We start from the raw sequence: 15,273 nt of genomic DNA, 5'->3' as shown, positions 1-15,273 counted from the left end.
GGCCAATAAATCTGACCTGATAAATAAGGTAGAGAAAACGTAAACATCACAAAAGAAAGGTTGTTGTAGTGGTCAATGGAGTCAGAGATGACATTTTGGTGCAAAACCATCTATGACTCCATGATGAAGGTGGTGTTTGAAATGGATCTGAAAGAAGAAAGAAGATTTAAACAGGAGCACAGGGCAAAATAGGCATTTGGAATTGAGGTGAGGTTGGGGGGTGGCCACAGAGAAGCAAAGGCAAGTCCATCAGCTTCTCCAGTTTGGCAAGTAGAAGGCTTACATATAAGACTTTAGTAAGAGAGACTAAGGGTAGAGTGGCCAGCAGGAGCCAGACTGTGAGAAGCTCTGAATGGCCAGCAAAGAGTCTAATTAATCTGCCACACGGTGGTGATTTGTTACAGGTTGCAAGCAGGTGAGTTTGAACGAGGGCATTGGGAAGATGAATCTGACTGCTGCATAGAAGATATACTGGGAAGGAGGCCAGTGGCAAAAGGAAATCAAAGCAAGGGGCGATTTCAGATTCCTTCCAGATGTAGATCAAAGAGACTTGACAACTGCTTCCAAAATGAGAGCAATGAGCTGATCACAGTTCACAGATAACGCTGGAGATGGGCGAGGACAGAATTTCCATGTTCAATGTTGGTGCCTCTGTGGATGGAAGATCATCAGAAAGTCTCTAAAATAATAAGAAACAAACATTTAAAGTCCAATTTTTCTGAGGACCTTTAAGGGTTGTTGGATATGTTTAAGGCTAAGTCCATTCCCCTAGGAACTGATCATTGAATATGTGAAATATGAGTCAATTACCAAAGACTGTTTATTTTCTCTCCACTAATATAGGCCAGCTATGGTGATCATATTTTTTTTTTTTTTTTTTAGAAAACAACTTACCAATTACTTTCTTTTGAGCTGTCCTTCTATTTTAATATTTCAATCATGGAATTTGGGAACTTGAAAGGAGCTTAGACTTCTTCTATGGTGACTCATGCATAGTATACAGGACATTTAGGTCCTGACAATAATAATTTGCCTATGGCCACATGGCTGGTTAGGGATTGAATGATTGCTGGTCTAATTGAGAGAAAATAATTCAGCACAGCATTTTATTTAGTTCTTTTAGATTTTTATTGGAGAATAGTTGATTTACAGTGTTGTGTTACTTTCAGGTGTACAGCAAAGTGAATCAATTATACATATACATGCATCCACTCTTTTTAAGATTCTTTTCCCATATGGGTCATTACAGAGTATTGAGTACAGTTCCCTGTGCTACATGGTAGATCCTTATTAGTTATCTACTTTATATATAGTAGTGTATGTAAGTCAATTCCAACTTCCCAGTTTATCCCTCTCCCCTTACCTCCTGGTAACCATAAGTTTGTTTCCTCCATCTGTAATTCTATTTCTGTTTTGCAACATAGCACTTTAAATGTAGCTCATATTAGCAGAATTTTTGGATATTTTGGATTGCTAGCCCAAATCACAATTTTTAATAGTGAGAAACTTTATCATGTATGTAGAAAATTTTAAAAAATCAATAAAAACACTCCTGAAACAAATAACCAACAATAGCAACACTGATATATAAATATTGATTGTTTTCCTGTATAACCACAAAGAACAAGTGGAATTTGAAATTAAAAACACAATACCATTTACACTAGTGGAGGCTTACTTGCCTAGTCGTGTCCGACTCTTGAGACTCCATGGACTGTAGCCCGCCAGGCTCCTCTGTCTGTGGGACTTCCTAGGCAAGAATACTGGAGTGGGTTGCCATTTCCTTCTCCACCGAATCACACTTATTATGACAAAGTGACTCTGAAGTCCCACACTTCCTCAATATGAAGGACCCTCCAGTCAATGACGCTGGGTTTTCTTTGGAATCTGGCTGTTTTTATCCGTTTCACACAAACAGAGCCGGTGGGCAGGGGACAGCGAAACAGCCCTGTACCATGGCTCCAGGGTCCTAGGAAAAGGGTCACAAATCATTACCCTCATCTGCTTTTATTATTTATTCTTATTTTACTTAGGCAAGAGGATGTAAACTCTTGCCTAAAATGTCAGTATCATTTCACCCGATATATTCAGAATCCACTCAGCCATAAGAGCCATAATGTGCTATTCGCCACCATGGAGCATGGCTTTATCTTCCTACCAAGGCTCACAGGTGGCTAACGGATCAGATCATTTGACAAAAAGGCTTGTCTTTGTGCCACACTCTTCTAAAAACATTTTATGTTTAGTTGATTAACAATGTTGTTAGCTATAGATGTACAGCGGAGTGATTCAGTTATATGTATCCATGTGTCTGTTCTTTTTCAAATTCTTTTCCCATTTGGGTTATTACAGAGTTCCTTGTGCTATATATAGGAGGTCCTTGTTGGTTGTCTAATTTATATATAGCAGTGTGTACATGTCAATCCCAAACTCTCAGTCTATCCCTCCCCGTGACCCTTCCCCCTGGTAACCATAAAGGCATTTTCTAAGTCTATGAAGTCTGTTTTGTAAATAAGCTCATTTGTCTCGTTTGTTCATATGCATCCCCCTATACGCAATATCATATTATTTGCCTTCCTCTGTCTGACTTGTTTCACTTAGTACGATCACCTCCAGGTCCATCCATGTTTGCTGCGAGTGGTATTACTCCATTCGGTTTAACGACTTTTTGGTCCTTTCTGGTGCTGTCTCCATCTATCAAGGCCCCCCTCACCAAATTCTCTTTCCATTTTCTCATATGACATTCAAACCAGTGATGGACAGTTTCGGCTGAAAGCGCTTGTATCCGCACCCTCCTTTTCACAGTTGCTTTGCCCCCACTTTTCCTGCGTGCACAGAGGCACTTCAGCTTCACAAGTCTGTTTCTGCTGCCACACGCTTTCCGATGTGGTCCTGCTGGCGCTTTCTCTAGGAGAGCTGGCAACCTGACATTCTTCCCTCCTACCTACTTCAGCCACTGCCAGGAATTTATTTTGTTTTTTATCGCCCTATAAAAACAACAATATGCCATCTCAGGTGCTTCTAAAAATGGGCCCTTGGTTCTGGGACTCATTAACATAATTTCTCAGTTCAGCTTCATCCACTCATCTCTGCCCTGTTCTGACAGTAGCCTCCTTTCAGTTTTCAGTCTGACCCAGTAAGGCATCCCTTCCCAGCTTATCTTTCTCTTCTCTCGAGTGTGAGTGTAAGATTTCTCAGTTATTGCGCTGTTTATTTTTTTTAAGGCATCTAGCTTTGTGTCACTGTCGATGTCACTATTTGCAAACTGGCTTTGTCATTGCGTGGATAGCGCTTGGGTGCAGCGCTCCCTGTTAATATATGCAAACTCACAGCTCCCAGCAAGCTCCCCAGCCCTGTTAATGAGAGGATTAGCAAGAGCACTGCACTGTATTTAACCTGCGGCACTAGCTCTGTTTCAATAAGACTTCAACAGCCTATTAAATGGAGTGGGGTCTCAATTAACCCACACAAAGGCCACTCTCCTGAACGTGGCGGGGAGGACCACATTTAGCATCTGCCTGAGCAGCTTGTTGGAAGCTGGAAATAAAGAGGGTGACATGTTCTTGCCTCGAGCTATGACATCACTGAAATGCTGATTCTAGTTCATCTGGGCCTACTGAATAGGTGACAGCATTGAAACCTACTACTATCTCGCCATATGACAGTTTTTAAAAAAATCAGAATGTACTCAGTGGCCATGCCACCCAGTCATGCCTTCTTCCAAGGGAGCACAGCATTGTTTCTGGGTTGGTAGGAGTCATGGATTAAGGATGTGAGGGTGGAGGGTGTCAGGGTGTGAAAGTTTGTGGTTGGGGAGGGGGAGACTGGTGTCCACAGAGATACCCAGGAAACGCATGTGTTCACGCCAGCATCTCGTCACCTAATTAGAAGACAGAATTGAGTCCTCATCTCAGAAACATGCTTCACTGAACTGCCAGCCATTTCCTTCTGGGAACCAAGGGACGAGTAATGGCAAGTCACTGAGCTAGACTCTTAGAAACCTTCACTTGAATATTGTTAGAATTATTGGCTTATATGGCTTGTAGAGTCAGCTCTCCATTGGGACATTCATACTGCCTTGACTATTCCAACATTCAAGCCAAAAATGAAAGCTGATTAATTCAGTAGAACACTATTTTTTTCAGGATGACTTGAATCCGACCATGGTGACAACCCAAAATCTCCTTTAATCTTCCACATGTGAATTTCTTCATGTGATAAGATCAAAGACTTGAAAAAAAAATGATTGATGTTTCTTACTAATTTTTTCCAATGGAAGTTTAGTTTTTAAACTACATTTTCTCTTGAAACTCAACCATACGTACACAAACGTTGTTATGTATGACCATGTAACTCTGACTATGTGTTTTGATTTTTTTTCCATTGTGTTCCCAAGGACAAAAGTGTGAAGTATGTGCCTATCTAAATGTTAATTAACCCCCTAGCCTGTTTTACTCACCTCTCATTGCTTGTCACCTCCTAACATACTATATCATATACTTAATAATTGCGTTCATTGTTTATGTCTTTATTTCATTGTTACAAAGTAAGCATAGCAAAGGTGAGGATTTTGTTTTGTTTACAGATGTGGCTCAGGTATCTAGAATGATGTCCAGCATATAATAGATTTTCAGTAAATATCTGCACAATGAATGAATCTAAAGAAGAAACACAAGTTATATTCTCATATAGAGAATAAACAGATGGTTCATTAGATGAGATTCCTGGATAAGAAAATAGTCACTGCCACCCACAAAAAATAAAGAAGTCTCTACATTCTAGGTTGACAGGTGAGACAGTCACCAGAATGGCTGGATGGGGTACCATCGTTTTATACCCAAGTGGTGGAGGGCTGGTGGAGTGTGATTTCCAAAACTGGGCCAATGAGAAAGTAGGTTGAATGCTCACTGGATCTGCACCCTTTAAAGTACTCATTCTGGGCTACGATCAAGGTTTAATCAGGGAGAATTAAGAATCACACTTTCTTTTTTTTATTAATTATTTTAATTGGAGGCTAATTACTTTACAGTATTGTAGTGGTTTTGTCATACATTGACATGAATCAGCCATGGGTGTACATGTGTTCCCCATCCTGACTTACTTCCCACCTCCCTCCCACCTCCCTCCCTATCCCATCCCTCAGGGTCATCCCAGTGCACCAGCCCTGAGCACCTGTCTCATGCATCGAACCTGGACTGGCGATCTGTTTCACATATAATATACATGTTTCAATGCTATTCTCTCAGATGATCCCACCCTCACCTTCTCCCACAGAATCCAAAAGTCTGCTCTTTACATCTGTGTCTCTTTTGCTGTCTCGCATATAGGGCCATTGTTACCATCTTTCTAAATTCCATATATATGCGTGAATCTACTGTATTGGTGTTTTTCTTTCTGACTTACTTCACTCTGTATAATAGGCTCCAGTTTCATCCACCTCATTAGAACTGATTCAAATGCATTCTTTTTAATAGCTGAGTGATTTTGTGGTCCACTGGAGAAGGGCATGGCAAACCACATCAGTATTCTTGCCTTGAGAACCCCATGAACAGTATGAAAAGGCAAAAAGATAGGACACTGAAAGAGGAACTCCCCAGGTCAGTAGGTGCCCAATATAATAATGGAGATCAGTGGAGAAATAACTCCAGAAAGAATGATGGGATGGAGCCAAAGCAAAAACGACACCCAACTGTGGATGTGACTGGTGATAGACGCAAAGTCCGATGCTGTAAAGAGCAATATTGCATAGGAATCTGGAATGTTAGGTCCCTGAATCAAGGCAAATTGGAAGTGGTCAAACAGGAGATGGCAAGAGTGAACATCGACATTCTAGGAATCAGCGAACTAAGATGGACTGGAATAGGTGAATTTAACTCAGATGACCGTTATATCTACTACTGTGGGCAAGAATCCCTTAGAAGAAATGGAGTAGCCATCATGGTCAACAAAAGAGTCCAAAATGCAGTACTTGGATGCAATCTCAAAAATGATAGAATGGTCTCTGTTCGTTTCCAAGGCAAACCATTCAATATCACGGTAATCCAAGTCTATGCCCCGACCAGTAACGCTGAAGAAGCTGAAGTTGAACGATTCTATGAAGACCTACAAGACCTTCTAGAACTAACACCCAAAAAAGATGTCCTTTTGATTATAGGGGACTGGAATGCAAAAGTAGGAAGTCAAGAAACACCTGGAGTAACAGGCAAGTTTGGCCTTGGAGTACAGAATGAAGCAGGGCAAAGGCTAATAGAGTTTTGCCACGAGAACGCACTGGTAATAGCAAACACCCTATTCCAACAACACAAGAGAAGACTCTACACGTGGACATCACCAGATGGTCAACACCGAAATCAGACTGATTATATTCTTTGCAGCCAAAGATGGAGAAGCTCTATACAGTCAGGAAAAACAAGACCGGGAGCAGACTGTGGCTCAGATCATGAACTGCTTATTGCCAAATTCAGACTTAAACTGAAGAAAGTAGGGAAAACCACTAGACCATTCAGGTATGACCTAGATCAAATCCCTTAAGAGTATACCGTGGAAGTGACAAATAGATTTAAGGGACTAGACCTGATAGACAGAGTGCCTGATGAACTATGGACAGAGGTTCATGATATTGTACAGGAGACAGGGATCAAGACAATCCCCATGGAAAAGAAATGTAAAAAAGAAAAATGGCTGTCTGAGGAGGCCTTACAGAGAGCTGGGAAGAGAAGACAAGTGAAAAGCAAAGGAGAAAAGGAAAGATACTCCCATCTGAATGCAGAGTTCCAAAGAACAGCAAGGAGAGATAAGAAAGCCTTCCTCAGCGATCAGTGCAAACAAATAGAGGAAAACAACAAAATGGGAAAGACTAGAGATCTCTTCAAGAAAATTAGAGATACCAAAGGAACATTTCATGCAAAGATAGGCTCGATAAAGGACAGAAATGGTATGGACCTAACAGAAGCAGAAGATATTAAGAAGAGGTGGCAAGAATACACAGAAGAACTGTACAAAAAAGATCTTCACGACCCAGATAATCACGATGGTGTGATCACTCACCTAGAGCCAGACATCCTGGAATGTGAAGTCAAGTGGGCCTTAGAAAGCATCACTACCAACAAAGCTAGTGGAGGTGATGGAATTCCAGTCGAGCTATTTCAAATCCTGAAAGATGATGCTGTGAAAGTGCTGCACTCGATATGCCAGCAAATACGGAAAACTCAGCAGTGGCCACAGGACTGGAAGAGGTCAGTCTTCGTTCCAATCCCAAAGAAAGGCAATGCCAAAGAATGCTCAAACTACCACACAATTGCACTCATCTCACATGCTAGTAAAGTAATGCTCAAAATTCTCCAAGCCAGACTTCAGCAATACGTGAACCATGAACTTCCAGATGTTCAAGCTGGTTTTAGAAAAGGCAGAGGAACCAGAGATCAAATTGCCAATATCCGCTGGATCATCGAAAAAGCAAGAGAGTTCCAGAAAAACATCTATTTCTGCTTTATTGACTATGCCAAAGCCTTTGACTGTGTGGATCACAATAAACTGTGGAAAATTCTGAAAGAGATGGGAATACCAGACCATCTGACCTGTCTCTTGAGAAACCTGTATGCAGGTCAGGAAGCAACAGTTAGAACTGAACATGGAACAACAGACTGGTTCCAAATAGGAAAAGGAGTACATCAAGGCTGTATATTGTCACCCTGCTTATTTAACGTATATGCAGAGTACATCATGAGAAACGCTGGGCTGGAAGAAACACAAGCTGGAATCAAGATTACCGGGAGAAATATCAATAACCTCAGATATGCGGATGACACCACCCTTATGGCAGAAAGTGAAGAAGAACTAAAGAGCCTCTTGATGAAGGTGAAAGAGGAGAGTGAAAAAGTTGGCTTAAAGCTCAACATTCAGAAAACTAAGATCATGGCATCTGGTCCCATCACTTCATGGGAAATAGATGGGGAAACAGTGGAAACAGTGGCAGACTGTATTTTGGGGGCTCCAAAATCACTGCTGATGGTGATTGCAGCCATGAAATTAAAAGACGCTTACTCCTTGGAAGGAAGGTTATGGCCAATCTAGATAGCATATTTAAAAGCAGAGACATTACTTTGCCAACAAAAGTCCGTCTAGTCAAGGCTATGGTTTTTCCAGTGGTCATGTATGGATGTGAGAGTTGGACGGTGAAGAAAGCTGAGCGCCGCAGAATTGATGCTTTTGAACTGTGGTGTTGGAGAAGACTCTTGAGAGTCCCTTGGACTGCAAGGAGATCCAATCAATTCATCCTAAAAGAGATCAATCCTGGGTGTTCATTGGAAGGTCTGATGTTGAAGCTGAAACTCCAATACTTTGGCCACCTCACGCGAAGGGTTGACTCATTGGAAAAGACCCTAATGCTGGGTAGGATTGGGGGCGGAAGGAGAAGGGGACGACAGAGGATGAGATGGTTGGATGGCATCACCGACTCGATGGACATGGGCTTGGGTGGACTCCGGGAGATGGTGATGGACAGAGTGGCCTGATGTGCTGCAATTCATGGGGTCGCAGAGAGTCGGACACGACTGAGCGACTGAACTGAACTGAACTGATATCCCATTGTGTATATATACCACAGCTTTCTTGTATGTTCATCTGCCAATGGACATCTAGGTTGCTTCCATATCCTAGCAATTGTGATCAGTGCTGCGATGAACATTGGGGTACACGTGTCTCTTTCAATTCTGGAAGAAACACAGTTTCTGAGGCGTTGCATCCCAGACTCACATGTGAAGGTAGAAGTGTTACACTCAGTGCGCCATGTCCATTGCAATTTTGCAACATTGAGCTATGATTGCCGAAAATGGACCACATATTGATAGTATCATGTAATGCTATAGATTGTATAATTTATTATAATGAGATACTAATAAGCCATTTATTATGCAAATATTTATTTACTTGGTGAAAACTGGATTTGAATTATGGTTTGATCCCCTGTTAGCTTAGTGGAGCCTCAGTGATCGCATCTGTGAAGTGGAGATGTAAATAGTTACCTCACTGGCTTTTTGTGGTGATCAAACACTAAACACTAAAAACTAAAATAGAATGCTTCTCCCCATGCCTGGCTTATCATGAGCTCTTCATAAACAATAGCTATTGTTGATGCTGCTGCTGCTGCTGTTGTTGTCACTGTATTCTGATAAACTCCAAGAAATAGTATTTTCCCGTTATGGCTGTGTCAGATTGTGGGAAACCTGTGACTCACTGTGGCTCACCTACTTAGTCTTGTCAATTTCTCTCTTCCTCTTCTCTTTCATCCTCCCCACGGCTCTTCACTACACCTGGGCTCACGAGCACTTACCCTCGCAGCCTGTCTTCCTTCATAAATCACTCTCCTTTCTGGGTAAAGGAGTGAAATGGATGGAAAGCCGAGGGGTTTGAGCATCTCTATGGAAAAAGAGATGAAATGAGGTAGACAAGCGCTTTCAGATACTCGAGGACGTTGCTAGTGAACTTTAGGGGTGTCTAGAGATGAATCGGAAAATTAACTGTGCTGTTTGGAGGGCGAGGTGGGAAAATTTTCAGTGCTTATTAGGATGCTGAAAAGAAGGTTCTCACCTCACATTCTGTCCTCAAATATCTGACTTTTCCACTTGACTGTGAGATCCTTGACATCAAGGGACATTTCTTTCCTCCTTTCTTCCAATCCTATGTATCAAGAATGTTGATCAACTGAAATAGAGTTGCTGAATGATCCAGCAATCCCAGTCCTGGGAATATACCCAGATAAAACTGTAGTTCAAAAAGATATACATTGGAAAAGACACATGTGCCCCAATGTTCACTGCAGCACTATTTACAATAGCTAGGATATGGAAGCAACCTAGATGTCCACCAACAGATGAATGTATAAAGAAGTTGTGGTACATATGTACAGTGGAATATAAGTTGGCCATAAAAAAAAAACACATCTGAGTCAGTTCTAATGTGGTGGTTGAATGTAGAGCCTATTATACAGAGTGAAGTAAGTCAGAAAGAGGAAAATAAATATTGTATATTAACACAATATACATTATATATAATATATATATATAATAATATATATAGTAATATATATATATAATATATAATATTGTATATATATATGGAATATAGAAAGATGGTACTGATGACCCTTTTTGCAGAGCAGCAGTGGAGATGCAGACCTAGAGATGCAGACATAGAGAACAGACTTTTGGGTACAATGGGGGAAGGAGCTGCTGCTGCTGCTAAGTCGCTTCAGTCGTGTCCGACTCTGTGCAACCCCGTAGATGGCAGCGCATCAGGCTCCTCCGTCCCTGGGATCCTCCAGGCAAGAACACTGGAATGGGTTGCCATTTTCTTCTCCAATGCATGCATGCAGGCTAAGTCGCTTCAGTCGTGTCTGACTGTGTGACCCCATGGACAGCAGCCCACCAGGCTCCTCTGTCCACGGGATTCTCCAGGCAAAAATACTGGAGTGGGTTGCCATTTCCTTCTCCAGGGGTAAAGAGAGGGTGGGACCAATTGAGAATGTAGTATGGAAACATATATACATTACCATGTGTAAAATAGATAGCCAGTGGGAATTTGCCATATGACTCAGGGAACGCAAACTGGGGTTCTGTGACAACCTAGAGGGGTGGGAATGTTGGGGAGATGGGAGGGAGGTTCAAAAGGTAGGGGACATATGTATACCTATGGCTGATTCATGTTGATGTATGGCAGCAACCAACACAATATTGTCAAGTAATTATCCTCCTATTAAAAATAAATAATTTTTTTAAAACAAGATACATGCACTGCAGTGTTCACAGCAGCACCATTCACAGTAGCCAAGACGTGGAAACAACCGAAACGTCCATCAACAGATGAATGGATAAAGAAGATGTGGTACGTGCATGCAATGGAATATCACTCAGCCATGAAAAGAAGGAAATAGTGCCATTGGCAGCAACACGGGTGGACCATACTAAGTGAAGTGAGTCAGAAGAGAAAGACAAATACCATTTGATGTCTCTTATATGTGGAATCTAAAATATGATACAAATCAGCATATCTACAAAACAAAAACAGACGCACAGATACAGAGAATAAACGTGATTGCCAAGGTGGGGTAGGGAGGAGGGTAAGGAAGGATGGGAGTTTGGGTATAGCAGGGATAAACTATTATATGTAGGATGGATAAACAATGAAGTCCTACTGTATAGCACGGGAAACTAGTCAAGCCTCAATGGAAAAAATATGAAACTATATATATATATATATATATATATACGTATATACATATATGTTGTTGTTTAGTCGCTAAGTTACACCTGACTCTTTGTGACCCCATGGACTGTAGCCTTGGGGCTAGACTGCTCTGTCCATGAGCTTTCCCAGGCAAGAATACTAGAGTCAGTTACCATTTCCTTCTCCAGGAGATCTTACCAACCCAGGGACTGAACCTGCATCTCCTGCATTGGCAGGCAGATTCTTTACCACCGAGTCACCAAGGAAGCCATATATATGTATATAAATGTACAACTGAGTCACTTTGAAGTACAGAAGAAATTAACCGAGTATTGTGATAAAGTAGCTAATACTTCAATAAAATTTAAATGAATAAATAAATAAAAAGAAGGTACTGACATCAATATTCTGGAAGCAGAAAGCAAGTATAAAGAGAGAGATGAGAAAAAACACGAGAGGAGGGGAATGAAGGAAGAAAACTTGGAAAACCAGAGATCATTCCAGAGTCAACCCGGCTTGAAGGTGTAAAAGATGAGTTTGGAACCAAGCATATCAATGGGCAGTATTCTTAAACCTGGTTTTCATTCTGAAGATAACTAGTCTCAATAAGAAATTTGTGGCTTTAGGGACTGTGGAAAGTTAGAGAGATTAAAGCTCTTGCCCAACTTAATGGAAGGTTTAGATCATCTGTTTCCCGTAAGTGGTCAAACATATCTTTACTCTTGAATACACAATAAATTTGTTTGTGATTCTTTAAGAAAAATCTTTTTCTGGAAGTATAATGTACCTATTGAAAAATGCAAATATCATAAATGTTCAGCTTGGGGAATGTTCACAGAACCTAGCCTCCCACTAATACCCAGATCAACAGACAGGGCATCACTAGACCCTCCCAAGGCCTCCTTGTGCTCCCACCTGGCTGTTAGCTCAAACTCCCAGCCTCGCCTGGGGTACTGGGAAGGTCCCAACACGTAGAAGCTTAGAATAGCATCCCTGACTTTGTATTAATGCTTTATTTCAACAAAGTCATATAGTAGTTATTCTTAGTGTCTGGTTTCTTTTGCTAAGACCTTAAATATTAAAAATTTATATAGTTTTCTAAACAAAGAGCCATGGTATGCATGTATATATAAGAAAAATTATATATATATAAATTGAGTCCTTCATTTATTCCATTGGCATTTATGCCACGAGGGATATAAAGCAGGGGGAATAGACAGATACCTGCCCTTGAAAATTATCAGGTCTCTAGTGAAGGCTCAGTGCTCTGCGGCTCAGCAGAAGCAGAGGATGGAGTAGAAGATGGCGTGTGAGTGGACAGAGCGAGCTCCTGGACCACCTCTGTGGGGAGGAGAGTTTGACAGGGCAGGGCTTCTCCCCACATTCAGGCAGGAGAGGAGTGCTTGATCTGTAGAGCATTTAAAAGTCATAAAGCCTAAACGAAAATACTTTTCAATATCACCATGTAACAACAATTCTAAACCCTAATTATCATCAGTGACAGAATAGCTCCCTTCCCACAAAAGTTTTGGGGGTCTGTGTTCTAGATGATCACTGTATATGAAAGCTTCAAATTAGCACTAGAAAAGAATCTTTAAAGAATAGCTTTACTCCAAATTTGTGTAGGAAACATGCTTCTCAAAGAAACTACATTGCTTCTTTGAAAACAGACGAGGTCCCATTCCAGGAGGATTTTCATGTAGCAGGTGAATGGGCACCAACTAGCGAGCAGAGACGCCGCGAACAAGAACAGCCTGTCTTGCCCCGTATTCTGAGCGGGAGGGCGAGTGTGCTTTTGTGGTCAAGTATGGCATATTGGAGTTCTGTTGTGTGAGGTTTCTTTGAAATTTTACATTTCCACTCATGATAAAAATGGTGCCATAGGACACCCAGCAGTAAGGGGTGTAAATAACTTATTGAAACCTTCTTGATATATGTGCTATCTCACAACAAATCTACTTCAAGGCAAACCTAGAGCATTGCAAGAGAGTGGACTTTTGATGCCTAAAATGTGACACAGGAATGTGGGAAATTGCTATTTATTTTTATTTAAACAAAAGTTTTAAAATAAACCTATACCATTCAAAATGAGAATCCTAAATGTGTATTTAATATCATTTTAGAAGACTAGTTTTTTCTCTCATTTGTAGAATATTTTAGCACATTTTTATTAGTAAACAGGTCATACTACTAAATAGGTAAACTGTATGGGAGTTAGCTTAAAAAATGCCCGGTTGCATGGTTGACCTCTGACCCCTGTGGACTCAGCTACGTGTGTTTGTTTCAAGGGTGAGCTCCTAGGGATCCTGAGTCATTCAAGCCCGTATCATAGGGCACAGTTTAGTCTTCAGTCCCTATGGTGAATCTGATATAAATAACAATTGACAGAAACAGAATTTGAGTTACTTCATTTTATCTTTCTTTGTGATCACTTGGAATTTTTCTGAGATTTCAAAATTTAAAGCACTGAACCAGGGTATGGACCTCCAGCTGCAGTGTCTTGTTTGGGTGTGTGTTCGGTGGCTAAGTCGTGTCTGGCTCTTTGTGACTCCATGGACTGTAGCCGGCCAGGCTCCTCTGTCCATGGGTTTTCTCCAGGCAGGTGCCATTTCCTCCTCCAGGGATCCAACCAGTATCTCCTGTGTCTCTTGCGTTGCAGGTAGATTCTTTGCCCACTGAGCCATCCAGGAAGCCAGTGTCTTGTTTGGTAAGTGCAGATTGTAGTTCATAGATTAAATATTTTACATCATTTGAATATCTTTAAAATTGATATTTCTTCTTTTGTATTTCTTAATTAACTAGGACATGAATGATCAAGAAACTACAGTGTTAAATCAGTGATATGATTTCATGGTTCCCTGAGTTGGACTTTTTGCATTTAATTGGAAAACTCTTTTGTTTGTTTGTTTGTTTTTTAGTTTTTACCTTTTGGCCACACCATGGGGCACGCGGGGTCTTAGTTCTCTAAGCAGGGATCAAACCCTGACCCCCTGCAGTGGAAGCATGGAATCTTAACCACTGACCCCTAGGCAAGTCCCATGGAAAGTTTGGATTCATTCCTTTTATAAAACATTGATATTTTATATTATTATATTTTTATTAACATGAGCATATGTACGAAACTCAATAAGAGGAAAGTTTCAACTGTTTGCATTGATTTTCTAGCCATGATCATCCATTTAATTTCATGATTATTGCCCCAGATAATTTTGTCATAGAGAAGAAGTTGTGTTAAAAGCGGTCCATTCAGGGCATCAGGTAGACAGAGGTGACTACTGAGCAGAAAATCACAGGTATTTCAGCTCTTCAATGTGCAGTTGCTAGTGGATTTTGAAAGTTATTTCCCTAAATTTGGGGAAGGACTGGTTTGTGTCTTGCCCCAAATGAAAGTGAAAAGGGGGCTTGCCTGAAACTGGGAATGCTTAGTGAACGGTAGATTTTGGAACTCAGATGAAGCATGGAGCCAACATGGCAGTTCAGGAGGTCCAGGGCAGCTTGTGCAGTTTGGGAAGGGCTGACCATCTGCTTAGGGCTTTTTAAAGGCGCTTAAGTAGTCTGAGATGGGCTTTGTTGCCTTGGGTCTTTGTGTTGGGGTGTATTATTATTCCAAATTGTTGGAAGCAAGTCTTGCAGGAGGTAAGGTTTTGAATTCCTGATGGTGTGTGAATGTTTATCCCCGAGGTTTCTCTCTCTGGGATGAATTGATTTGCGGGCCAGAAAAGAGGCTGAATTCCTACATCAGGTTAAAGGCCCAAGGGTGTTTGGTTTAGAAGCCTGCCCCCAGCCCTCATTTGCATACGGATAAAGCTTTCTTCCCTCTCTGCCCAAGCTTGGCAGTGGCCAGTGGCTAATGCAAGCTGTTGGCGGAACAAAGCAGAAATCAATCTAGCTTCCCCCTGAATGGAAGTGGGGCCTAAAAGAAAGCTCCCTCGTCCTCATTAAACCTTATTCATTTTTCCAAAATTTTGTTCATTTTTCGCTGCACTGGGTCTTTGCTGCCGCACGCAGCCTGTCTCATTGCACGGAGCAGGGCTGTGCTCTTGTGGCCGG

At 41.3% G+C, this 15,273-nt stretch overlaps 1 long non-coding RNA gene across 2 annotated transcripts in view; it reads left to right on the top strand.

Moving 5' to 3' along the window:
• LOC145520487 (uncharacterized) overlaps nucleotides 1–15,273 on the top strand; it is a 199,995-nt gene that overhangs the window by 113,670 nt on the left and 71,052 nt on the right. Inside the window, exon 3 of one of the 2 annotated variants that reach the window (XR_014064504.1) lies at nucleotides 13,883–13,930. The exons of the other annotated variant lie outside the window; for it this stretch is intronic. This is a non-coding gene — a long non-coding RNA (uncharacterized LOC145520487). The remainder of the gene's footprint in view (nucleotides 1–13,882; nucleotides 13,931–15,273) is intronic. 2 annotated transcript variants of the gene reach the window in all.

The sequence above is a fragment of the Giraffa tippelskirchi genome, chromosome 9 (genome assembly GCF_054371585.1).
Source record: "Giraffa tippelskirchi isolate mGirTip1 chromosome 9, T2T-mGirTip1v1.2.pri, whole genome shotgun sequence".
NCBI lineage: Eukaryota > Metazoa > Chordata > Mammalia > Artiodactyla > Giraffidae > Giraffa > Giraffa tippelskirchi.
The sequence above is the reverse complement of the archived record's forward strand: the minus strand, read 5'-3'. Positions and strand labels throughout refer to the sequence as shown.